At 49.2% G+C, this 26,678-nt stretch overlaps 1 protein-coding gene across 1 annotated transcript in view; it reads left to right on the top strand.

Moving 5' to 3' along the window:
• Window positions 1-26,678, top strand: part of FAM117B (family with sequence similarity 117 member B) — a 675,983-nt gene that overhangs the window by 325,886 nt on the left and 323,419 nt on the right. The gene's annotated exons all lie outside the window — the stretch shown is intronic.

Genomic DNA, 26,678 nt, shown 5'->3' on the forward strand with positions numbered 1-26,678 from the left:
TTCAGACATGCCTATGCCGACGTCCCCTTTCGGTCCCCCGAAAGACCAGATGCAATACTCCGCGGTTACCGCTGGATGTCGGACCATATGCACAGCATGTGAATCTAAGCAGATACAATCATCAGAAATGCTTTTACGATAAGTAATGCATGTCTTGCGTTGCTAGGACCCTGTGTATGTGTTTCTTGTAGCATAACTATATGGGGCGAGTGTCTGCTAATATATGTTCAGATTTTTCTGTTTTTTGAGGGATTGTTCAGGCCTCCAACGGTCCATGATAGTTTAATTTTCATCCCGCTGTCCCTGTTAGCGTTGCCAGTCATTGTATCTGTTAACCATTGCGTTATGGTGCAAGTATAGTTTAGTATGCATGGTGCAATTCTCTGTTAGACCAACTAAACAACTTTTACAACTCTTCAAGAGTTCAACCTGTAGTCAGTCTTCTTCCCCACCCCTCCCGCCAACCACCCCATCATCTGCCCCAACTTGATGATTGAACCTTACAAAATTTTGGAGATCTCCTGGGGTTGCCATGTTGTCGCTGTATGGCCACCAGTTCCAGTCTCACACCCCGGCGTCTTCATTCGCTTGTGGTGCACCTCTGCTTATTACTGTTTACTTCTGCTTCATCTTTGTAGATCTTTGTAGATGGTGTTCGCTTCGATTGATCCAGTATTTGGGTAGTGTCAGTTCGCCTCGAGGAGGTCTGCCATTTTGATCCGGGCCACGGCCTGCCGGGGGTAGAGGTATGTGAGCTTCTGTATAGGCTGTTTCAGTTGCCGGGTTCTCAAAGAAATGTGCTCTTCCCCCGTGCTGGATTCGCATTTTCGGAGGAAATATTAGTGCATATTGGATCTGTCGTGCTCTCAGCAGCCTTTTCACTGGTTCATAGGATCGCCGGTTGGCCTGGACTCCTGCCGAAAAGTCTGGGTTTATGTGAATTCGATTTTCTTCGTAATGGTGTGCCTTGCTCCCGGGCTTTCTTAAGGATCATCTCTGTCCCTATAATTGAGGAGGCGTACTACGATCGTATGGGGTGGTGCCCCGGGTTTCGGCGTTGGAGCAAGTGTACGGTGTGCTCTCTCAACTAGGAAGTGTTCGGAGAAAGTTTTGGGCCCAAAGAGGGTCCGCAGGAGGGCTTCAATTTGTTGTTCCATTTCCCCTTTACCGAATTTTTCAGATATACCAACCATCCTGATGTTTCGTCTAGAGCGGGATTCAAGATCTTCACACTTAGTTTGTATTTTAAGAAAGTCGTTTTTCAATTGTATTATGTCTCGATCATGGTTAGCAATAGTGTCTTCGTTGGTGCTTATTCTGCCTTCGGCTTCTGTGATTCTGGGACTTTCTTTGTCTACCCTTGCCTTTAATGATCCGATAGTTGAAACAATATCATCTAATTTCACGTTTATCGCAAGGAATCCGTTTTGGACAATCGTAGTTGGCCTGTCAACTCTATCTTCGCTTTCGGCTTCATTTCGGGTATTCGAGGTATCCGACGTTTCTGGTCCGGAGTCTGTCGTTTGGCTGTTAGTAAATGAGTCCATTGGCCCTTTCTTCCTGGCCCCTGCTCCTTTTGACATTTTGTCAGGCATTCGCGATATCCTTGTGTGTTTTTTCCCCTGTGCGTTGATCAGGAGTCTCAAGTGATTTTTAGCATATTCTCTGCCCCGTTGTCTTTATAACATGTGGTGTTCTGCACAGAGACCCAGGTTTCCGGTGCGAGGGGTTGATTTGCTTCTCAGAATTGTTTTATGGTGTTTTCAGAGTGCAACCTTCAGTTATGCAGGGGATTGTGCAGTGTGCCTTTTAGCCTGTCTTCTCCCGGTCGTAGCACTAGCTGTATTTCATTTTATTTGAGTATTATACTCCCCACCTTAGTCTGAATATCCACAATTTATGTGCTTGCTAGCTTTTTACTTACCCAAAGCAGCGTATGTTCTGTTTGTGCTGCGTTCAAGTTTGCGTGTTTTGCTAGGTGAAGGTCGTGATCTCTTGATGCTTATGGTGTAAGACAGCTTCAGTCCTAGCGTTCATCAAGTTTCATGTGCTTCGGGTTCCGTTTAGATTTTACTTTGCGCTGTTTGATTATTCTTGCCCCCAGAGGTAGGGTTTTTATATTTAGGGTTATTTACCCCCTTCACCTCACGTGTCTTCTTACAGGGGGGAAGCGGTATCTTTGTTACGCTTATTTGTGAGTGGGTTATGTTCTCCCACGTATTGCAGACTATGGGGTACAATTGTTGCCCCCCCAGTCGTGGGCAGCCGTGTCGCACTGCAGGAGTGTCTATCTTCACCCCTTTGTCTTATAATTCAAGCCCACTGTTAGTCCGTTTTCAGGGAGTGGTGGGGGGGTTAGGGACTCAAGGGGATCGCCCGCAGGTACCCCGCCGTACCAGATCTAGATTAGAGGTGGGCAGCTGTTTTGTTGCTGCGGGTTCGCTTGGTGCCCTTACCTCGCTGCGGCCGTTACGCTCCTTCCGCTGGAGATTTACGGATTCCTGGAGGAGGAGACGCAGATACGGTTCGGGCCTTCATAAATTTGTCAGCATGTCGGGCGCTATCCGAGCTGGTCGGGCGCTGTTTGAATTGTGGTGCCGGGAGTTTCCTCCGCCGCTCACCTTCTCTTCTCTGCATCAAACCTCTTTGTTTCCCCCTTTCGCCGCAGGATTGTTGCGCTGAATGGTGATGCCTGATCGGCTGCCTCCTCGTGCACGGGGTTGTGTCCAGCACTGCTAGCCCTCTTGTGTTAGGCCGCTAGAACTCTATGGTCTGTTGGCCAGAGTGTCTGCAGTCATTTCCTAGTTTCACGTGGTTCTGCGATGCGGCTCGCGTTACCTCCCGCCGCCGCTCGAGATTCGCTGTATCTCCTTTCCACGTCGCCCTTTCTCACCAGGATTTCTTCTGCCGATAGCAAGGATCTTCAGCCGCACTCTCTGCTTTTTTTTCCCGTTCCGCAGGGTGCTCCAGAGTAGGATATTTCAACTAGGATATCCGCCAGGACGGAGCTCTGACGCTAGGCGGCCATTTTTGTTGCGCGCAACAGCGCCCCCCATATTCCTCTTATTTCTAAGGCTGCTGGGACCGAGCTCAATGGGTTCACCAGGTACGTTATCCACATGAAGAGCAACTTTGAATTTGCGATCCCCCTCCTTAAGCCCCTCTACCTAAGGGGGGGGGGCCCTCCTGAGTCATTCCGCGAGGAGATCAATCGTAAGCGCAAACAGGAGTGGCGAAAGCAGGCAGCCCTGCCTCGTAGCCTTAATCAAGGAGATTGGCCTCAATAATCCCCCATTGACCACCACCCGAGCGACACTGGTTGTGTACAGGGCCTGTCTCCCTTTCCGAAATCTCCCAGCCCGTATTTCCATAATACCCCATAGAGAAAGCTCCATCGACCCGATCGAAAGCCTTCTCGGCATCCAGGGTGATCAGCTCTGGGTTGCCCTCCCCTTTCGCCGCCTCCATCAGATGCAGTGTTTTGCGCACTGTGTCCGCCCCCTGTCTTCCATGGATGTACCCCACCTCATCAGAGTGAACCAATTTTGGCATAAGCCCCTCCATAGTCTTACGTCCCGTCCCCTTTCCTCCATACTGCATGGTTGTCCCTTCAGAGGGACGGGAGACGGAACCTTTTTCACCAGAAAAAACCTTCTTCCACTTTAAATTTAGAGACGCGCTGGGGTGCGGCCCTGGAAGCATGCGCTGCTCTGCGCCACAACAGTTCTCTTTTCTGCATTGACAGGAACAGGCCAAATTCACCTGCGCTACTTGGTTTGGCTCTGGCCATGTAATTTCATGCGCGGATACTTCTGTGTTTTTTTTTCTTTATTTTTTCATACAGGTACTCAGTCCTCAGGCTTCATGCTCCTCCCCGGCACATGTCGACTTCCACAGGTTTCAGCAGGTGTCCAACCTGCGACGGGCTCCCCAACTTCAGACCCCCACGCCCTCTGCCTATGTTGGCTTGGCCCAGACCACGGTTGGCAAGCTTGTACAGCGTGCGACGCCCTGTCATCGAGGTCTCTGAAGAACAGGCTAGCTCTTCCAGAAATCTCCTCCAGAGGACCTGAAGGACTTTGTCAAACATCGTTCCAGGCCCAAGGTAGGGACTCGCCCGCGCGGCAGGGACCGCCCAGGTTCTACTACCAGCATGTGCACAGAGGCCTCCCCGGCTACAGGCCGAGGGATCCTCGGATCCTCCCAGTGACGGTGTTGAGGGACCGGAAGGTTCTTGTACCAGGTGTACACCCAAGGGGCTACACCCTTGTACCTGCAATATGTCCAAGGGGCCACACCCTAGCACCGGCAATATGTCAGAGGGGGCACCAAACGCAGCTCAACTGGCCCCCGGGCCGAGGGTGTTACGCCTACCAGGCCTCTGCCCGAGGAGCAGGGTAGGCCTCATGATCCACACTCGAGTCCTGGAGGAGGCTGGGCCCAGCAAGCTGAGTAACACGACGCAGGCACGTGGAAGGCAGCTCGACAAGATGGCTACCGTCCCAGACATCAGCACCCGTCCGCCACACCAGGAACGGGAATTCGAACGAAGAACGAGTGTCAAGGTAGGACTGGTGTCAACCAGATACATGGCCTACAGCCTATACTTCATTTCCGCAGGGCAGGTTCCCGCTTCGTCCATATGGGCAGGGTATGCAGCGCCTCCAGCAGCCGCCTGCTACTGAGTCTATATCCCCTACCACCTCTCCAGCCTGTGAGGACCAGTTCTTTGAGAGGTTCCTCGAAATCATGAAGTCCCCTCGGATGGGGTGATCGTAGGGAGAGGTGCTCCCGTCAATGCTTCCAGCACCTCGGGCTCCTCCGCCGGCGACCCCGGCACAGCCTTTGCCACCGGCTCCAGCCCCCCAACCGATTCCTCAGGTGGTTCCATCACAGCCTCCGGCTCTGGTCCCAGTACCCCAGCCTCCGGCTCTGGTCCCAGTACCCCAGCCTCCGGCTCCCGCCACTCCTCCGCCAGTGCAGGATCCTCCTGATCCCCAGGCGGACATGGACGATGAGGAGGACCCTGACACGCCATCGTCCGCCAAGGCCTTGCATGAACGTCTTGCAGGGCTGGCTGAGTACCTGGGCCTCCCTCAACCCGAGGTCAAGCAACCAGCAGAGGGGGTCCTTGCAGAAGTCCTCACGCGACACCCCTCTGCTAAAACTGGAATTCCACTGCAGACCAATGTAGTCGCCCTGGCCAAGAAGGGTTGGCTCAAGCCCCACTCCGTCCAGCCATTCAATCTACGCCTCAACGGCAAGTACAGACAGATGGAGGGGGGGAGGATACACTCTTGCTATCTGCCCATCCTCAGCCACACTCCTCAGTGATCGCTGCAGTATCACTATACTCCAAGCCTCAGTCGTCCTCGGCTGTCTCCTTTGCGGCGCTGCTAGGCAAGGAGAAGATCCTGGAGGCGTATGGGATGAAACTCTATTCCAACGCGTCCTTGCATCTTCGTCAGGCCAATGCCAATGCTATGCTGGCGGCTGCTAACCAGAGGTTGTGGCGGGAAATCCTGATTTCCTCCCAGAGCTTCCTACGCAGAGCCAATCATGTTTCAAGGCGGGACTGGCTGAGGCCAAGTTGGTGGCGCAGGACATCATGGAGTCCACCGTGGCCCACATTGACTCCTCTTGGCCGGGCCATCTGCATCGCCATGGATATGAGAACAGCCTGGCTCTGTGCAACTAAATTTAACTCGGACGTCCAGGAACCCATATTAGACGTGCCATTCAAGGGGAGTGACCTTTTCCACTCCACCACGGACGAGGAGCTGGACAAAAAGAAAAACAGCTCACAAACGGCCCAGTCTTTATCCATCCTGACAAAGACTGCGCCCAAATTATACACAGTCACAGCAGCGCTCCGAGAAAGGGCGTACAGAGGGTTCAGCGGCTTCAAAGAACGAAGGTCCATGCAGCCGGACCGCTCGCCGACTCCACATCGGCGCAAGCAACAAAAAGGGGGTGGTGTCTTAAGGGCTTTTTCCAGTACCCCCTCCTCCGCAACAGCCTCCGGGGGAAAGAAGGCATGACACGCCCCTCCGGGTCCATGTATCTCCAGTGGGGGGCAGGCTTGCTCTCCATGCACACTTCTGGCACCAGAATTTCGCGGGCCCCTGGATCCTTTGTAGTATCCACGGGGTACCACCTACCCATCCCAGCCTCTCCTCCCTCCTCCCCTCCACTCCCTCAATTTAGGACAGCGACTCTTCTGGTGGAGATCCGATCGCTCGTAGAGAGCCAGGACGTGGCGGAAGTCCCAGCCTCCCAGCGAGGCTTGGGCTCCTACTCCAGGTTTTTCGCCATTCAGAAAAAGAACCAGGCAGGCCTGCGAGTAGTGCTGTACCTTTCCACCCTCAACCTCCTTACCTCTACAAAGATGGTTACGCCAGCTTTTATAGCGGAGTCATTGTGCAGGGGAGACAGGATGTGCTCCCTGGATCTGAAGGACATGTATCTACAAGTCCTGATATGGCAGCCCCATCGTTCTTTCCTACGGTTCAGGATCATGGGCTACCATTTCCAATACATTGTCCTTCCTTTTGGCCTCAACTCGGCCCCCAGGGTCTTTACCAGACTCGTGAATACTGTGGCTGCCCTCCTCAGGGCCTCCACATCTACCCATACCTCGACGACTGGCTCATCAGGGCTACATCGCCAGAAGCATTTCATCACACTGCCCAGGCTCTTATGTACACACTATACGATCTGGGCTTCTCGCTCAATTTCAAGAAGTCGCAGCTGCAACCCACACAGACTCTTGACATTCTTGGGCCTCATTTGGGCATGTGCTCCGAGAAGGTATTTCCGTTGGAGGACGAGATCACAGCCATCAAGAGGGCCATTACTCACTTCCTCAGCCGAGAGGTAACCTCGGCCTGGTGGTACCAGCATCTCCTGGGTCTCTTGGCAGCGGTCCTATTAGCCGTCCCCCACATGAGGCTTAGGATGAGGAGGATACAGCTGCACTTCGCTGCATCATGGAACCAGGAGCGCGGCTCTATATCAGAGATGATAAACGTTCCTCCAGCTCTCCACCAGTACCTCACATGGTGGTCCATGGACTGCAACCTACGGACGGGCAAGCCCTTCCGGCCTCCCACCCCCTCAGGTCACCATCACCACTGACTCCTCTCTCGAGGGATGGGTAGCCACCCTGGACGATCTGAGTCCACGGCACCTGGTCCTGACACGAGCAGGAGTACCACATCAATTGGTTCGAGCTAAACGCCATCTGGCTAGCGCTCTGAGCATTCCTCCCACTCATCGGGGGCAAAGTTGTCCTCATCCAGACAACTCGACCAGCATGTACTATGTCAACAAGCAGGGAGGCACCAGATCCCCTCCACTGTACAGACTGGCAATCAGCATGTGGGACTGGGCCCTGGAAAACGACATCTACCTCACGGCAGACCACCTTCTGGGGGAATCCAACCTGGAGGCGGATGGGCTTGGCAGGTTGGGAGCGGACAACTAAGAGTGGCAGCTAAACAACCTTGTTACTCAGTAGATCTTCAGCAGATGGGGTCTTCCCCAGGTGGATCGCTTTGCCACCTGCCACAAGAAAAAGTGCCCTCAGTTTGTCTCCTGGCAGGGACAGGGCGTCGTATTTCGGATTCAGTGGAACGGCATGACAGCTTACACCTTCCTGCCCACTCCACTGATTCAGAGTGATTTGCAAGATCAAGGAGTCTCGCCAGCTCAACATCATTGGCCAGCCAGGCCATGGTTCTCGGAGCTGCTCAGCCTCTGAGATGCCATCGGATCACCTTCCAACAGGCCCTGCACAACTTCTGGCACAGCAGGGGGGGCAAGATCATCCGCCTCGCGCCACAGAAACTAGCCCTCACAGCGTGGTTCCTGAACCGGTGACGCTAAGGCACCTCAGCCTCTCCCAGGCTAATCTGGAGATCCTACAGGGCGCAAGGAGCAAGGCTACCAGGGCCCAGTATAAAAGTAAATGGACCAGGTTGAGCCACTGGGCAGCCTCCAAGGAAATCTACCCCCTGCTATCCTGGACCCCTGCCGCACTACCTCGCAGCCATCGGGGCGTACAAGAACTCGGAGGAGGGGGTCTTCTCCTCCTCTAATCCGATTGTCAAACATTTGACGGGGCTCGCAAGACTTTACCCGCCCATCAAGAGGCCACACCCCTTGTGGGATCTGAACATAGTCTTGGGCGCCCTGGCGTACAAACCATTCGAGCCAATGGCGTCCGCAGACATTAGGCTGGTCACTATTAAGTCGGCCTTACCAGTCGGCCTCACCTCGACTCTGTCAGCAAAAATCGAGGCGCTGGTCGCCTCCGACCCATATACTACCTTTCACAGGGAAAAGGTAGTCCTGCAAACACACCCAGCATTTCTGCCTAAGGTGCCTTCGGCTTTCCATTTAAACTAGGAAATCGTCCTACCTACGTTTTTTGCCGATCCTAAGGATGAGGCAAAGAGTTCTGCATTGCCTGGATGTCGGGCGTGCCCTGAAATTCTACCTGGACAGGCCCAAGGGCTTCTGCAGGTCAGACGCCCCATTTTGTCACTTTTTGAGGTGCAAGACAAGGCTATCAGGCCTCCATATCCCGCTGGATGGTCTCGGCCATCAAAGAAGCATACAAGGGTCAGCACTTCTCTTAGTGCTTAGTCCCCCATCCTGCCCCCCAATAATACTGGTGTCATTAGGCAATGTTAATGCGTTATCGACGAGTCTATGGGGACTGGGGTGTGGTGCCGGAGGGTGGAGTCAGGGCAGCTCATGCTCCTGGGGCCGCACCCCTGCGCGCCTCTACATTTAAAGGGGAAGAAGGTTTTTTCTGGTGAAAAAGGTTGTCTCCCGTCCCTAGGAAGGGACACCCATGCAGTATGGAGGAAAGGGGAGTAAGGACGAAGACTAAGTTTGTCACTACGGTGAGTAACTTATAATTTCTAGTAGCCAAGATCCTAGTGAAGATGTTTGAATCAACGTTCAGGAGGTAAATCGGGTGGTAACTTATACTAGAGATGACTGTAATTACCGCTCTACCAAATGAGGAGGGGGGGCTATCCCTGTCCAAGATGATGTTGAACAACTTAGCATGGTGTTGGGCCAAATTTACCAGAGAATAACTTATAAATTCCTGCCGTGTACCAGTCGTCCCCAGGGGCCTTACCCAGCTTCAAGCCGCTGATAGCTCTCAAAACCTCCTTCTGCGAGATCGGCCTTTCCAGAGTTGTAACCTCATTGTCCTGGACCGGGGGGGACACCTCTCTGATATGTATCCAGCTCCTCCTTCCCCACCTCCCTCTCCTTTCTATACAGTTGTCCATAGAATGTGGCAAATTCTTGGGAGATTTCACCTGTCATGGAACGTAACTGCCCTCCTGAATCTACAATCTGACACCCATCAGCTCTGTCCCTGCAATCTCTACGCCAGCAGGGCATTAGCCTTGTCCCCCTTCTCGTAATACCTCTGTTTGAGAAACTGTAGGTTGGTGATCACTTTCCCCACCTCCAGTTCCTCAATTCACACTGTTTCTCCCTCGCCAATCTCAATTTGGCTTTGTCCTTCTTATCACCCCCCGTTTCTCCGGCTTCCATCCCACGCATCTCCCCTCATAGCCTTTCAATCAGGAGGGCCCCAACCCTCTTCTTAGCTGCGCCCTCCCTTACCATGGGACCTCTCCAGGTGGCTTTACCAGCCTCCCAGACCATCCTCAAGTCCTCCTCCCCTATATCATTGAGGATAAAGTATTCCTCTATGGGCCCCCACATTGCTTCATTAAAAGCCACATCCTTTAGCAACATTGTTGCAGCGCTATGAGTCTCAGGCTGTGAGGCCGATCAGCACTAGCCCTACTTTTACCATGCCGTGGTCCAACCAACTTACAGGGATAATCTCCCTGGTAGCTACCCTCTGGACATATTGATAGTGCACAAACCAGTAATCAATCTGCGTCCTAGACCCATGGACAGGGGAGTGAAAGGTGTAAGCCCTTGTGGTTGGGTGCAATTCCCTCCATATATCCACCAATCCCTGATCAGTAATGTACCCAAGGAGGCTCCCTTCCGCTGGTGTATCCACAACTCCCACATGATCCGTGCCCTTGCTGTGGTCCCTGGATTGATTAGCCCACATATTGAAGTCCGCCCCCTAAGAGGAGTCTCGCCGCTCGGGTGAGTATCTCACTGATAACTGCTGCCAAAAATGCGGACTGTCCCGTGTTTGGACTGTATATTGTGGCAAGGGTCATCTGGGCTCCCTCTAGCATCACTGAGACCGCGAGTGCCCTTCCGTCTGCTCTCTTCCAGATCCGTGGGTACCCCTTCCGGATCCTCCGACTGAGGATGTGCTTCACCCACCGTCTCTCTTGATCTCTCTTCAACCCAGTCTGCTCTCAACCCTAGAGGGCCCCTCTTGACCTGTTTGCAAATCTGTCCGTGGCGGTTGGCTGGAGGCCTGGTCCTATTTCACTGCCAGTCTTGTATTTCTTGCCATGTCCTTTTCACTCACGATATCCCCCCTGAGTCCCTCTCTGGATCTCTCCTGAAACGTTGTAGGGAACTTATCCTTGTCCTTGACACCTCAGCCGTGGTGCCTGGCTCTGGTGGCTCTCCAGTGTGGCCGGGTGTGGCAAGACCACGTCTGTTCTGACTCATGCCCGTCCCCCTTCTCTTCTTGCACATGCTGCTTCTGACTAATTCGCAGTATGACCCAACGACTAGGGCCAGGTGCTCACCAGCAGTGGATACTTTCCTGGGGCCCTGAAGCAGCCTGTGATATGTCGTGGGGGCCCTTTGTGGGGGTGCGGGGGTCTGCAACTCACTGTTGCCCCAGCCTATGTTGATCAGGCCCTTGTTTGCTCAACCCCAGGCCCTGCACATTTCAGCTATTCACCATGTTCCGCAGGTGGGGGCAGTGCGTTGAGCCCCGTATCAGATGTCTGGTGAGCCCAAGGTGTCTCCAGGGCCTCCCCTGGTCTCGCCCCTCACTGAGCCGATCAACTGGTCTTGTGTGTCAGTTTGTCGGGCCTTGCCCCTGTGGTTGCTGGCCACGACAGATCCCCAGTAATATTGTTACACCTCTCTTGGCCCGGGGCCGGCCCTCTTCAATATATCAATATTGCACCCCTTCGGGCCCGGGGCCATCCCTATTCCCTATGCCAGACTCCGTAGCTGCCTGGCTATTGGTTATGCTGGTATTGCTGCGCTTCACAGATTGATACTGGGCCAGAGGCTCCTTGTGTCCCCCTCTCCCCAGCTGATCTACCAGTCTAAGTTTCTCCTTGGGAGAGTTGGGGAGAAAGGGGGGCTTGTCTCCACGCTGCCGTGGTACTGGTTCCTCCTCCCAGGACCAAGGCCCGCTCCTCATCTTTGATATGAATGTCTGCCCAAAATGTCCCCCGCCGTCACCGGCCCGATAGCGTGGTAGGAGGGGGGTGTATCCTCACGGTAAGATAACTGTGCGGCTCTGCTGTCCCAGAGACCATCCAGACCTCCATGGAGGGAAAATGTGGACACACCGGATCCGGGCCCCAGTTCCTGAAGCAGATCAAAGGCCTCCTCCCAAAGCCAGCTGGGGTTCTGTGCTACTCACCCAGCAGCCTCCACAGGCCCTGGAATACAGTTCTTATCAGGCGTCCTCTGCACCCTTTTGATGTTTCACCTTCAAAGGGCTCGGGGTTCCTCTTAACACCGTGAGCTACTCCCACTGCATCAGGTCTTGGCACCTTTGTAGTCCCATATGCTCTGTGACCATCCACTGCGGGGGCCCTTCCTGTGCCTCTGCTCTGGGCTCGCTCCCAGACACTCTGGGCCCTGAGCCAAGGGGGCAGGACCAGGGCGACAGCTGTGAAACGTGCTCCTCAAATGGGCCGGCTTTCGTTTCTTTTGTATGTGTCGGGCCTGCTTCACACCGGTGCAGGCTGCGTGTGCCTCCCTCCTGGGAGGCGCCTCAGTCCGACCCTCAGCTGGGTCCCACACCTGATTCTTGGCCAAACAGGTGGTCTTGACCCCTATGACCCCATGGAGGGAGGGGGTGTTTTGCTTTTTCTTGTTCACATGGGGAGACCTTGAACATGTGTTCCCCGGCCCCTTCCAAAAATCAGATATTGGACTCGGGTAGGCAAAGAATTACATAGAAAAAGCTGGTTACGATAATATAAATGGTTTGTTATAGGCCCTTTAGTCACTCATAACATACGTGAAGAAAGAAAAACAGTCAGTTATAAATAAACATAGAAAAAGAGCATCAGTGTTAGGATAGTTGCCGAAGACACCTTAATCTAGGCCACCATAACACTGCTTAGTCCCACAGTAGGCAGGCAAAGAAATCACTCGTGCTAACGGTATCTGGAGCGGAGCGTCCTCCCTCTCGGCAAGACTGCATCCCCCGGGGTCCAAATTGTAGCTGCTTTTCCAAGAGGAATACCTCTTCTCTGTATGGGGCTAATCCCTGCTGCCCCTCATAGGTTACCAGACTTTCTTCGGCCGAAAAGCAGACAAAAAGCATGAGGAGCAAAGAGTGGAACATTCAGAGTGGAAAAAACCCAGCTTCTCTCCTTGCCTTCATTCCCAGTACCCCTCATGATTGCACCTGCAGAACGCTCCGACTCCCTTTCTGGCGTGTCCTTCGGCGGACAATACTACAACTATTCTCCACAGTTAGTTTAATATGTGACCTTTCCTGTGCTGCAGAAATACATGTTTACTTGGTGAGCCCACAAAAACGTAGGCTTTCATTGCTGTAATGGAAGTGAATGTCCAAGATGGCCACGCATCGGTGCAATGTTTTCTTTGCTCATACTCACACATGCACTACAGGGGGCCATGCCAAGTGCTGTCAGCTATGTAAGGTGGGGTGGTTATCTCCAGTGCCTCAGCTGGCTCCACCTCAGCTCGAGGGGCTCCCACTCTTCCGCTGCCGTATCTGGAGCGGGCAGGCTGCTGCGATGCAAGTAAGGGGAAGATGTCCCTCAAATTGGATCCTTAGTGGGCTAGCTCATCCACACTGCCGTTCCCAACTTGCCACTGGTAGGGGGCTGCGCTTACATTCGCAGAAACTACGGTGCTCGGCGTAGCACCGTCAGTGCGCAGCCATCTTGGTCCATGCCTCCTGCTGGTCCCATATCGTCAAAGGCTTTTAAACCGCAGACTAAGCGATTAAGTCTCAATCTATGAGGAAGAGGAGGAAAGCCCTGTTTTGGGGTTAGGTCTGGATTAGGGCACTCCTGGAGTCCAGAAGAGCTAATATCTGTGGAATCTAGAATGAGGGACCTGGTAGACACACTTGGAGATGCTAGTGGACTTGACACTGCCCCTGAAGTGGGTTTTGGCACACCTGAGGGCACGGGGATGCATCATACAGATCAGTGGTGTCTGAAGTCCTAGATTATTTGGGCTGGGGTAGAGCTGCTTTTGAGTATAAGCAGGATGACTTTCCTGACATACTGGGTAAGGCACCGCCTAAGGATCCTGTACTCGCATTCCATACAGCAGTTAAGAATAAAATCCTGGAAAATTGGAGCAAACCAGACTCCACCCCTGCAGTGAATAAGGACTTTACTAAAAAAGATATATGCACTCCTCCATTGACCCGTAGTTTCTCTCTAAACACCCACGCTTGGCAGGCTTGGTTGTACAGACAGCCACCTCTGCTTCCAAGGGGGCGGCATACCCTACTATTCGGCTGGACAGAGACTATAAAAGGGTGGACAACCCGGGGGAAGAGTCTTCTCAGCTGGGAGCATGGCTCTTAAGTTGGTTAACACCACCTGTGCCTTAGCCAAGTTGACTTATACCTTGTGGGAGGTGGCTGCTATTGCGGTACAACCTGTCTCTGAGGGGGATTGGGGGGCGTTGAGTACAGGGAGGGCTTTCTGATCATACAAGATGGGAAAGATTCCATGTCAGTCATTCCAATCAGGCTTGGACACAGCGGGCTGTGCGAGTCGCTATGGATCCAGGGCAGAGGAAAGCCTAGAGAAGCTGCATTCCTCTAAGGCAGCTGCAAAATATCTGTTCTGCAATTCGACAGCCACAGCAGAGCCATTCTGCCTTTTTCCTCTGAAGGTTTGCGGATCCGCCATTTAGTTTTCATTCCTCTGTGGGAAGAACGAGAGGCATTTTTCTTATAGGCGACAAGGAGACCACCTCGTGGCTCCTGAGGACTTGGACGCAGATGTACTGCTAGACACTCCGCCACATTGCCATCCGAAACCTCAGTGGTACCAAAACCGCGTGGGAACCTTAAGTCACAAGACTGTGGTAGGGGGCAGGTTAACACAGCATCTGGAAGAGTGGCAAAGTATTACTTTGGATGCTTGGGCTCTGCAGACAGTTGCCCATGGGTACTTTTCTGAAAAAGCCTCCCAACTTTCCCTGAAGATCAGTCCTTGAAAGAACCAGATCCGCTCCTCTTAAAACGAGGTTCTAGACCTGTTGGAGAAAGGCGCAATCGAACCAGTACCTGCATCGTAAATAAATCCAGGCTGGTACACGAATTTCTGATTTTTCTTTTTTTACTTCTACAGAACGGTTAAAGAGAACACATGGATAGCATAGCTGCAAACAATGTTCTATCACTCTTGCACATTCATACTAGATGTCCCTATTGGAAGAACACCCTCTCCCTGTCTTTTTCTGAGATTTCTCCCTAGGCAACAAATGTCTCGCCTATCTAAAGGGGATTGTCAAAGAATTCACCCTCGCTAACCTTCATTCATACTCAGTTTTTCAAAACATAAAAATCAAGTTAAGGTCAAAAGGGAAGCGAACTATACAGTCATTCTGAGTTTATGTAGACTATTTTATTGACTCTATTAGAACAAGGTCAACAGTGATTAGTTCCAGCCCTGTAAACTGGTGAATAAATTAGGAAATTCCAGAAAAGGATATGTCACTGACACGACAAACACCAATAGTAGATATTGGGTCTCTGTATAGTTAGCTTCTCTTTTGACCTTAACCTGATTTTTGTTTTGAAAAACTGAGTATGAATGAAGGTTCGATAGGGTGAATTCTTTGACTATCCCTTTTAGATAGGCGAGACATCTAGTATGAATGTGCAAGTGTGATAGAACATTGTCTGCAGCTATGCTATCCATGTGTTCTCCGTAACCGTTCTGTAGTGGTAAAACGTTAACCTTTAACGATCGGAAAGTAAGCTATACTTTGAGTTTACAATATACTTAGTCCTAGGTGCGTTTCTCTTTCTGATCCAGAAAAAGAACGGAGGGTTGCAGTCCATCTTGGGCTTGAGATGCTTGAACAAGTTACTCAGGAAGGACAAGTTCAAGATGGCAACTCTTTTGTAGATCCTCCAGGCACGTCGGCTCCAGGATTGGAGGGTGTCGCTGGGTCTTCAGGATGCTTATTTCCATGTGCCAATATATCACAGGCACAGGAATTACCTGAGATTTGCCATTGGCAGTTCTCACCTATTTTGAGTACTGCTTTTCAGGCTGGCCTTTGCCTGAGGGGTTTTTACCAAGTAGATGGCAGTGGTGGCAGCAAATCTAAGGGGGTGGGGATTCACATCTACCCCTACTTGTACGATTGGCTGATCAGAGCAGGTACACCCGAACAGGCTCTGGAACATAGACAGCACCTGCTACTCTCTCCACAAACTGGGCATCTCCCTCAACTTCAAGAAGTCCCACACGACACCTTCCCAAAAGCTGCAATTTATTGGAGGGGTCTTGGACTCTTGCTCTGGGAAAGCTTTGCACCTGAGGTAAGGGCTCTTTACATTTTGCAGATGGTAAACCAATTTCAGAGTGCCCAACGTCTTCCAGCCTTTGATTTTCTCAGGTTGCTGGGTCTCATGGCATCCTGCATTTTTCTGGTGCCACAGGCCCGTCTGAGGATGAGATCCCTTCAGTGGCCCTGAGAACCCAATGTTCAGTTCTCCAGCAAAATGACGCATCTAGTTCAGATTCTGAGTAAGGTTGCACAGGATCTCCTGTGGTGGGCCCGCATGGAGAATGTGTTGCAAGGGGAAACTTGGCAACCATGGCCGAAGATTACGGTGGTTACGGACGCCTCCCTCTTAGGTTGGAGGGCGGGGGGACATAACAACGATACGATCAGCGGATGCTGGTCTCCGTTGGTGTCCAAACTGCACATCAACCTTTTGGAGCTGTGAGCGTTGAAATTAGCGCTGATGGCCTTTCTGCCTGCTGTACGGGGGAAGAGTATACTGTTGACGGACAACACAATGGGCATGCTGTGCACAGAGGCAATGCAGTTCCATTTTGGGCACTGCAAGAAGGGATCTCTTGCTCTCTTGCTCTCTCGCTCGCTCTCGCGCTCTCTCGCTCGCTCTCGCTCTCTTTCTCGCTCTCTCTTTCTCGCTCTCTCTTTCTCGCTCTCTCTTTCTCGCTCTCTCTTTCTCGCTCTCTTTCTCGCTCTCTCTTTCTCGCTCTCTTTCTCGCTCTCTCTTTCTCGCTCTTTCTCGCTCTTTCTCGCTCTTTCTCGCTCTTTCTCGCTCTTTCTCGCTCTCTCGCTCGCTCTCTCGCTCGCTCTCTCACTGCCGTTCACCTAGCCAGAGATGAGAACACGGCGGCAGATGCTCTGATCAGACAGGATACAGTCTCCCACGAGTGGGAGTTGGCCCGGGAGGTCCTTCAAGAGATCTTCGCCAACCCTAAAGTGCATCTGTTGGAATCCAGTGCAAGCCGGAAATGCAACCTTTTCTGCTCCAGGAAATTTCTTCAGAGAGGATCTTTGGGGGACGCGTTCGTAGTGGATTGGGATTTTCCGCTCATGTACATTTTTCCACCAGTGCCAAGCATTCCACATGGTCTCAGGAGGTTGAGCAAATTCAGGACGTCCATGATCCTGATTGCCCCGGATTGGACCTGGAATGTGTGGTACCCGGAACTTCTGGAAATGTAAATTGTCTCTCCAATTAGTCTTCACCAAAGAGAGGATCTGCTCTCGCAAGACAAGAGGGGAGGGGGGTTGCATTCGTCACCTAGAAATCCTGACCCTCAACCTTCAAGCCTGGTTTGAGAGGTTAAGGTACAAAGATTGGGACCTTCCGGAAGATGTCATGGAGGTGTTGCTTTCAGCCAGAAGGCCAGCAACAAAATCTCTATACTGCTGCTGTTGGAACAGATTTTGCAGCTGGTGTAGAGATGAAGGAATTGTCCCTTTTCACTTGTGACACGCCATTGGTGTTGTCTTTTCTTTTGCATCTAACCATCAGGGACTGCAAGTTTCTACGGCCAAGGGATATCTGGCTGCGCTGTCTATTTTTAAGCGCTCGTGGGAACAGGGTTCCTACTTCAAGGTCCCTATTGTCATTCAATTTTTGAAACGGTTGACTAATATCTTCCCGCCGACTTCCTTTACAATGCCAGTCTGGGATCTAAACCTATTCTTGAACTGCCTGATGGGTTTCCTATTGAACCTTTGCATTCTTGCCCTCTTAGAATACTTTCCTTAAACTGTTTTTGGCAGCCATTACCTCTGATCGCAGTGTTGGCGAGCTTCAAGCTTTGTCATCCAAGCCGCCATTTACAATCTTTTATAAAGACAAAGTAATTTTGAGGGTTTGCCCCTCGTTTCTACCTAAGGTGGTGTCAGAATTTGGTTAGGTAATGTTGGTAGGAAATAGAAGTAATCCCCTACTAGCAAAGCCTGAGTGCAGGTCAGGGTAGGGTTCATGCCCCAAGACACTGTTACTTCAGGATTCAATTCTGTGCAAGGGTGCCCTGCAATCCGTCTGTGTTAGAAGGCTCTAAGCTAGTGCATGGCATGGCTTGCACTTGACCTTGGCTGGTGCATATTGCTACCTGTATGATAGTTTTGCAAATCACCAGTAGCGCTTCTACCCCTTGATGTTACTTCTCCTCCCGCACCACTTGACTACTCCTCCACCCACTACTCCTTTCCTTCTCCCACTATTACTTTCCTCCTCCCTTTGTATTGGCTGATTTCTATCCTCCTCCATCTAAAGAGGATAAAGACTTCACAGATTAGACCTTGGAGAGCCTATTCATATAAAAAAGTAACACACTCGTTGAGATGGGATGACCAACTTTTTGTTGGCTATTCGGGCCATAGGATGGAGCAGGTGGTCACAAAACAAACGCTTCTCGCTGGATAATCCTGTTAATGAAGTCCCCAAAGGTCTATGAGCACATTCCACTAGAGGAGTAGCTACTTTTGCCCTTCAGAGGGGGATGCCGGTGCAAGATATTTGATATGCTGCCACCTGGGCTTCGTTGCATACCTTCACAAGGCCTGAGGGCCTTATTGCTTGGATTCCCTATGTGGCCAGGAAACCAGATTGGGAAAAGGCTGTGTTACTTAGTGTGAATCTAAAATAAATGCTCCATTCACACCTCCTGCAGATGCTATGGGAGTCTATCAAAGATGAGGAATACGTGGGAGGACACACTCCATTAGAAGAACAAACTACTTAAACCTGGTAAAGTTATTTTGACTGGATGTGCATCCCACGTATTGCTCACTGGCCCTCCCACTCTACCTCTCTATCAGGATAGAATTTTCGTGATGTACACCATCCTCTTAAAGCTGTGAGGAATTGCACCATCTGCACAGTGGGTGTGCACTTGCCTGGGCTTTTTTTTAAATGTTTAAATGCAATGATGGTAGTCCAACCTCTGGAAAATGTGTGGGGCTATTCCACACACATTTTCATATGCTCACACCAAACCCATGTACTTGTGTTTTCTGGGTGGACACTTGTTACAGGCACAGTCTGCCCTGTCATATTTAGTTGGGATTTTACAGCATGAGTACATGATGCATCTCCAGAAGGGGGCAAGGGACAAACCTTTCCCCTGCAATGGCCAGCCTGATTAACAGCAGCTCCATGGATCCGCCCAGCTCTTTTGTTGGGCCCTACAGGTGGTGTACTTCAAACAGGCCCACATGGGGCCTGGCTGCAGAGGTTAAAACTGGAGACTGAAAACCCCATCTACCTTTCATATGCAACTCAACCTGAAGCCAGTTCCCGCCCTCCCTATCATTGACAGTAAACTGTCATGTCTGGGACTCCGTGTTTACAGTACCCACAGGGGTACCCCATTCATAAGGTACGAGAATGTAGTTTGCAGGAGCCAGAGTGTTTGATCTTGCTGCAGCTTTAAAGGAGACCTGCCGCTTTAATCAGGAACCACGCTTAAACCAATCACTGTGGCCCATTTGGCTTTAAAAGAGGACTGGCCCCTCATTTGGCAGATCTGAAGGCTTCACCTGATGCAGAAAGAACTCTTCATTGGACCCTGGCAGAAGGTACAGTCCGCCTTACATCTAATGCCAGTGAAGGAAGGCCAGGACCTCCAAAGGGAAGTGAGATCCCTCCCCTGAACATCTGCCAGGGAATAGAGGGCGATACCAAATCCATAGGACCCTCCAGCAGCTTCAGAACCGGTACACAGCAAGCACACAGCGTTCCCTGCTAGGCTCTACAGCAAGCTTCCTAGGTGGGAAGTGCCAGAAGGTTGTTGAACCCCAAAACTAATCACAAGACCGCTCTGTGCAACACAATCCTCAGCATTGAGACATCCGCCTTAAAGGATGACACAAGCCCAGTGAAGACACTAGAAAGCTCCTCGAGCTGCAACTGATTGCAACTCTGAATGTTATGCTACAGTCGCTTAACCCTTTAAGTGCCATGGGTATTTCCACACAGTGCCAGGGCCTTTTTTGGTGATTTTGGTATGTGGTCATTCAATGCCTTGTAAGTTTTTTGTTACAAGAGTTATCTCGGCCAAATTTGGATCTTTTTTTCCCACATGTAAGCGGTCATAATGCCACCCAGGAATCCTAGGTTGCTGTAGGGGGGGGTGAGAGAAAATAAGCAAAAAGGGCACACATTTTGTGTTTTTTCAAAAAATGCCAATAAAATGATGTACAAAGAAGCCTGTGATTTCTTTCCTTGTAAGATCTAGGAACAAATGGTTTGCTGTGCTGAATTCCCCAATTTCCTGGCTTTCAAGAACCGGTTGTGTGGAAACGAAAAAAATGTATTTTGATGTGGTTATCAACTGTTTTGTGAGAGGTAGGCGATTTTGCCCATTTTTGCCAATTGGACATGCATGGACGGAATGGAAGAAAAGGATAGGAAAGCCGAATTGGAGGACAGAAAGGTATATATTTCTAGAACTAGCCAAAATTCCAAGTTTGGGAAGGGGTGATTTGCATAGGTCAGGCAACAAATGAGTAGGGGAAAATGCCATAGATTGGGGGAAAGCGGGAAAACGACCGAAAAAAAGGTGTGTGTTGGACATGGTTGGCTTGGTACGGCAGTGGATTCTATAAATTTTGAGAAAAGCAATGCTCCGCTATATTCCCCTGAATCTTGCAGTTAGGAAAACACACATTTTTTGTAGTGTTGTACAAAACAAGCAATACCACAAGCCAAACACTGAGCCATGGTTATGCTCACGGCCTGAGCAGACGCACTTACCATGTATAAATCGGGAAAACCAATGTGGTGAGGAACGGCAAGCAGACATTTTTTGAAAGAGCGTTTTCATCGGGACGCGGGAAGGTAGGCCATGTGGTGTTGGCGGTGTGTTTCAGTGGGTGGCCAGAGCGAAATGTCTGAGAATTGTCTTCATTTCCAGCCAATTTCAGAGACATTTCCCGGTGTCCACTCACCGAAACACGTCGCCAACAACAGATGTCATACCTTCTCGCGTTCCCACAGGTGTCCCGATGAAAACTGTACCTCACATGTGTGGGTGCACCTACCGGGGCGCAAAAGGAAAAGGGTAACCCGCTGGTAACCCCAAGCCTTTCGGCACAGCCCATTTTGTTCATGTGGGCAATTTACAGATTTGGGCCTAGGGTGTCGAAGCCAGCAAGGAAAACGGGGAACCCCGTGCATTTAGCACAAGAGGACCCATCTCCGCTGCATTGCCAGCCCCTGTCACCTGCAGAGTCCCTCAAGGCTCTTGCGTCTCTCCTACACTCTATAATATTTTTACCAAACATCTGTTTGACCTTTTCAATGACTTGGGTGTCACCTACACTAACTACGCAGACGACACCCACATCCACATCCTTATACGACAGACTCAAAATCCCTAAACAAAATCTACCAAACCATCCAGGCCTGGCTGGCCCAACATGGCCTGTGCTTAAACGATGAAAAAACAGAACCATACCGCAAAGGCTCACAAAACTGTCTAAAACTATGCTACTCTTTCAAATCATTCACTATCGATGGCATCGCCATCAAGGTCTCCAAGGAAGTAAAAACCTTGGGCATTTGTCTTGACTCTGCTTTAACCAGACAAGTCAACGCCACAGCGGCAGCCTACACCTCAAAGTTGATTAATGCCTGTAGACCCTTCCTGTCCTTCGACAGTTGTATTACGCTGGCTAGAGCTCTTATATTATCTAGATTAGACTACTGCAACAACCTTTATGCAGGCACCAACAGCCGTAGTATTAAAATGCAAGTGATTCAAAACAATGCGGTAAGAACAGCCCTTAACATCCTTCTCATCATGCTAATGTGTCTATATTTAGGGAAGGCCCACTGGTTACCGGTCCAAGATCGATCCTTATTCAAAACCCTCGCCTTGACGCACAAATGTCTGTCCAATTCAGCCCCCCCAAGCAACACATTTTCCAAAATCCAATCCAACAGACCTACATGCTCAACTTACTCCCATTTGCTCATCATCCCTAGATTCAAACTACAGAAAGCAGGGGGCAGTAGCTTCCCAGTGGTAGCTACCAAACACTGGAACGCTCTGCCTTCGTCATTAAGATTGGAATCCTCATTTGAGTCCTTCCGTAAAAGCTTGAAAACGTGGCATTTTCACTCAACAATTGTTAAAGTAAGTCTCTATCATTGTAATGCTAACTTTATGCATGACTTTGAACAGAAAACTACAACCTTATTGCCCATATTGTAAGTGCTTTTTTGCCTAACTGTCGAACCAGCGCCTAGATGTCTCCAGTGCGATTTACACGTGTCAAAATTAATAAATGGCACCATCTTTAGGGTCAGTTTATACTTTAGCCTGGTTTCTTGAGTATTTATCCAGTCCTGATCCATTATCATCTTTACCTTATCAGGAGTTTCCAATAGGGTTTCTCTTAAGTCTAGGCTTAGAAATATTTCTGCACATTTGGTCTTCCAGATGTCTAACAGCCAATCCCTATTACCATTTCCCTTGTTACTCAATATCTTAATGGGACGAGGCGATTCCAGTTCCACACACTTCTTAAATAATGCCAGACTTTTCCAGCCAATAATTGAGCCCACAGACTGCAGCCCCAGCTCATATCTAAATAAAGCAATTGGTAAGAATTGCGGGAGATGCAGAAGCAGTTTGCAGTAATAATACTCCAATAATAGTGTTGGCAAATTCAATGCAGTCTCTGCTCCATAAATTTGTATTTGTATTTTTTGGAATGTTATGTCATTCACACATTCCAGCATCCCATCATCCACAAACCACCAACATTTGTGAGCCCTTTTATTCCCGCCTATCGGTAGTAACATAAGCTTGGTTTTAGGATTGACATGTAGACCATTCTCCTTCCGATATGCTACTAGCCGGTTCAGTCTTCGCAGAAGCCCCATCGGTGCCTCGTCCCTTATTACCAGGTCGTCCGCATACATCATCTAAGGGACCTTTTGACCATAAATTTTCGGTGGAAAAGCTTGCACTCCAACTTGACAATCCGACATTTCTGAGATGTATAAATTGGAGTATTTGGGCCAGTGGGCAGCCCTGCTTCAGGCCGCTTTATGTATTTTCCTGGACAACACACCATTAATAGTCTTACCTGGATTTCCATTTGAGTATAGTGCTTTAATCGCCTCTAATAAGGTGGGTGGACATGCCCAAGCACTCATTTTGTCCCATAACCTCTCTACTTATAATATCGAAGGCCTGTTCCAGATCGATAGACAATATATAGCTTAGCTTTAGTTTTCAAGTCCCTTAATTTCAAAGTGTTTAGTATTAAGAGAGGTGCTCACCCCTTTGACAAAAGCAGTTTGTCTGAGATCTAATTGGCGAACATCACATGCCCAACGATTTAGATGCCGCAGCAGGATCGAGGCAAAGATTACCCAAGAGGGCGATAGGTCTGTAATTGCCAGGGTTTTCCTGATCGCCCTTCTTGAATATTGGGATGATTAATGTGGATTTCCAAGACGCTCGGACATTTCTTTCCTCCAAGATCTGATTGAACAGTAGGAAGCAGAAATCAGCCCAAGCTTCCACATTTTGTCCAATCAGGTAATTGCTCAAACCATCCTGTCCCATTGCACATGAGGGTTTCAAACTCTTTATTACATAGAGAATAGATTCTTTTTTAAATATTTGTTTTTTATTCTTGTGTTTAATCATTAAGATTTTTACAAGTACAGTAAAAGGAGAAACAAAAGTCTTTAGTACTAAGGACACCACTTATTCGATGCTGAAACAGTCTTTGAAAAAAGAAGCAAGACAAAAGGAAGAAAGCAAAAAAGAAAGAAGGGTCATAATGCCGGTTTTTCTGAGGATGACGTTTGTTGTTTAGTCTTTTTGAGTGCCAGATCCAGTAGTTTAGCAGTAGCCATGGTCCATCTGGCATTTTCGCCAGCCATTAGGCAGCTCTAGCAAACTTCCTCTTCCGTGATGATAGAGTCTGACAAAAGTGGTGCCAAGTATGCTGCTCTCTCCTTGCTCATTTGAGGACATGTCATGAGTAAGTGTCCTACAGTTTCAGGTTGCTCAGGAGTATTACATATTTGACACTGATTCGAGATCGCCGATAGTCTGATGGCCATGATCTCCTGCGTCTGAAGCAAGTTCAAACTTTATCAAATTCCATGGACTACTTCTCTCTCGAGGTCTTAGTCCTTCCTTACGCCACAACCTCTTCTGTCGCCGCCAGCAGTTGAGAGAAATTGTCACCCAATTTTCCTCTCTAACCGCTTGCCCAGTAGTAGCTTTTTGATATTCATTATTGCTATTTAGTAGTGACCTTAAATCACATGTATTCCTTTTTGCTTATGACCTTCAGCATTAATTCTGCATATGTCTGGAGGTGAAGGGCTTTAGTAGCCAAATGGAATTTTTGGTATTGCCGTTTCCTTTTTTTTTTTTAAGGCAATTTTATCTCCTATTAGTCAATTTATTCGCCTTAGGTCTCCTCCTATATCTTTTTCTTTTTCTACCCTCAACCAGATCTTTATTGAAGTAATGTAGCCTCTTTATTCCCTCCCTATGGTAGGAAATATACTGAGTTTGAAACACCAAGCAGCTTGTATACTCCACTCCTCCTTGATTTACTATTAGGGACTGATTATATTTAGAGACAATAGTAGGAACTTCACATGGTGGGATTCATAAGCGATTACCCCCGTGATTTGCTTGAATTTAGTTTCCCAATTACCTTTGACCCACTGTCGGGATCACATTCCAATTTAGCCTCAGCAAATGATGGCCACTCTACCATCGGTATCACAGTCCGCGTCTTCAGTAGATTGACCATCTGTCTGATACAAAATGTAATCTAGATGGCACTGCTGATTACCTGTAGCCCATGTATATTGAGCCAGAGTGTGTACTTTTATCTGGCCAATCGGCATACACATTTCTCTTTCAACTCATTCCCCCATGGGGCTGCTTTCTTAGTCATTCTCTCTAACGGTACTAGAGTACCATCCCCCTTAATACATTTTATGGCCACAGATTATAATTAATGGATCTTTTACCTCGACATAGACTTCATCAATTAGAGCTATGCCAGTGTTCAGTCTTCTTCCCCAATTCCCACCAGGTTCCAATAGAGGTTAAACCCTATAACAGACACCACCTCCTTAAACAAGGGCCCTTGCAAGCTTAATATGACCCTCTGTATAAAGGGATTCTGGTTCTTTACGCTCTGAAACCCTGCCCCAATTTTACCTTTTTTTTTAATCCTTAACCGTCACATTACAGCACACCTCAAAACCATTACACACAGGCTTCTTGCGTATAACCAGGTTCCCTACAAACAGCAAATCTCACTTTTATTTTAGTAGTGATTCATCATTAAACAAGTGTAGGAATCCTTTTGTGTTCCACGACCCCATACATAGCGGTCGTACTGGTTGACCCTTTTGCTGTTATTTCCCTGTATTATTTGCCAACAAACTCGCTAGCCAAGACCAGTCTTGGCTCAGTTTACTTTGGTGCATTCTTTCGGCGTCAGTCCTTACTCTTCTTGGATCTTCGCATCTACAGTCAAAAGTAACCACGGAAGAAAGGGGTTTTTCCAATATATTTTCTTTCTCTACCCCTTTCGTTCTCCCCAGGAATTTCGATTCTTCAGTCGAATTAGACCCTTGGACCTACTTTTTTTTTAGTCTGACGTTGAACCGTCCTTTCCGCTTACAGATTTACAACATGGGGAGGCAGTAATCTCAAAAACTAAGGATAAAAGATCCTGCATTGCTTCCCAAAGGAATACTTTTACCAAGCCCGGAGATAAATGAGAATTACCCAATCCATACGGGTTTCATTTACTAATTGTACTATTTTAAGTTTTGGTGCGCAATGAAGTCGTTTCAGGATATTGCCTCTGTTTAAAATTAAGCCATCTTTAGCAGGGAGGATCCTTTCAACTGTGACTGAAATTCTTGGGCTTGGAGAGGACTGATTTGAACCAGCGGTTTGTCATTGAATCATCGTCTCCTTTATTTGCTATTCTTGCTTGATCACAGGATCTTCCCTCCGAGGACTTCTCATCAACGCCATTCTCCTGGCTTCCAAAGTCTGGAATTGGTTCTGAGGACAGGAGGATCTGGCCCAACCCTAGAGAGACTTGCGGGCGGCAAACTTTCCACAACCATCGATATACTGATGACCTCCTGCCTTTCATCTTCCCAGTTGTACGTTGCGTTCTCAGCCTCGCCCGTGTCTTGCATAATTTCTGAATATGTTGATGGATTCTCCAAGGGGATCTCCTCGAGTTCAGTTATTTCCCCCACAGCCTCATTACCTTTTACCCTTACATTGAAGGATATTTCTTTTCCTTTATTTGTAGTGTTTCCCTCATTAAATGACTTAAGCAGATTGGACTTCAGGGCCTCTGTAGTTAGATTCCTAAGAAACGCTCTCGATCCGTTTGATTTACACTTTTTCGTCGATAAAAAATTGTTGGACTTTTCCATTTGATTTTTTTTCCCTTTTTAAAATGTGGATCTTGCTTGCTGGACTTTTCAGATATCGAAAATGGTCTGGTTTCGATAGTGTCCTTTGGATTGATCGCGCCCATCGGCATGGCACCCCCCCTGTTTAGTAGGTGCTACCCGAGCCCTCTCAGAATCAGTTTTAGGTGGGGCTGTTTATTTATTTTGACACTCGTAGAGCGCAACAAGCCCTTAGGCATCTGGTCGCTGGTTTTCGCAGAAAGGTACGTACATACAGGTAACATGTAGGTTAGCAATTATGGTCAGATATCTTGCTGCTGGTTTTGACAGAAAGGCAGGAAAGTACATACATAAATGTGTAGTAGGGTATAGGTTAACCACTTTTGTTCACATTTGGTACCTGGGTGAGCAGAGTTGGGGAGAGTAGATGTTTGACACTATTGCAGTGGAGAATTACTTTAGCCGCTCTTGTTTGAAGAGCCAGGTTTTCAGACTTTTCCGGACGGGCCAAAAGGACGATTCAGATATTAATGAAGATGGTAGAGCATTGCAGTTTTTGGCCGCTACAACT

This window comes from Ambystoma mexicanum, chromosome 9 (genome assembly GCF_040938575.1).
Source record: "Ambystoma mexicanum isolate Mex_15411 chromosome 9, UKY_AmexF1_1, whole genome shotgun sequence".
NCBI classification, from domain to species: domain Eukaryota; kingdom Metazoa; phylum Chordata; class Amphibia; order Caudata; family Ambystomatidae; genus Ambystoma; species Ambystoma mexicanum.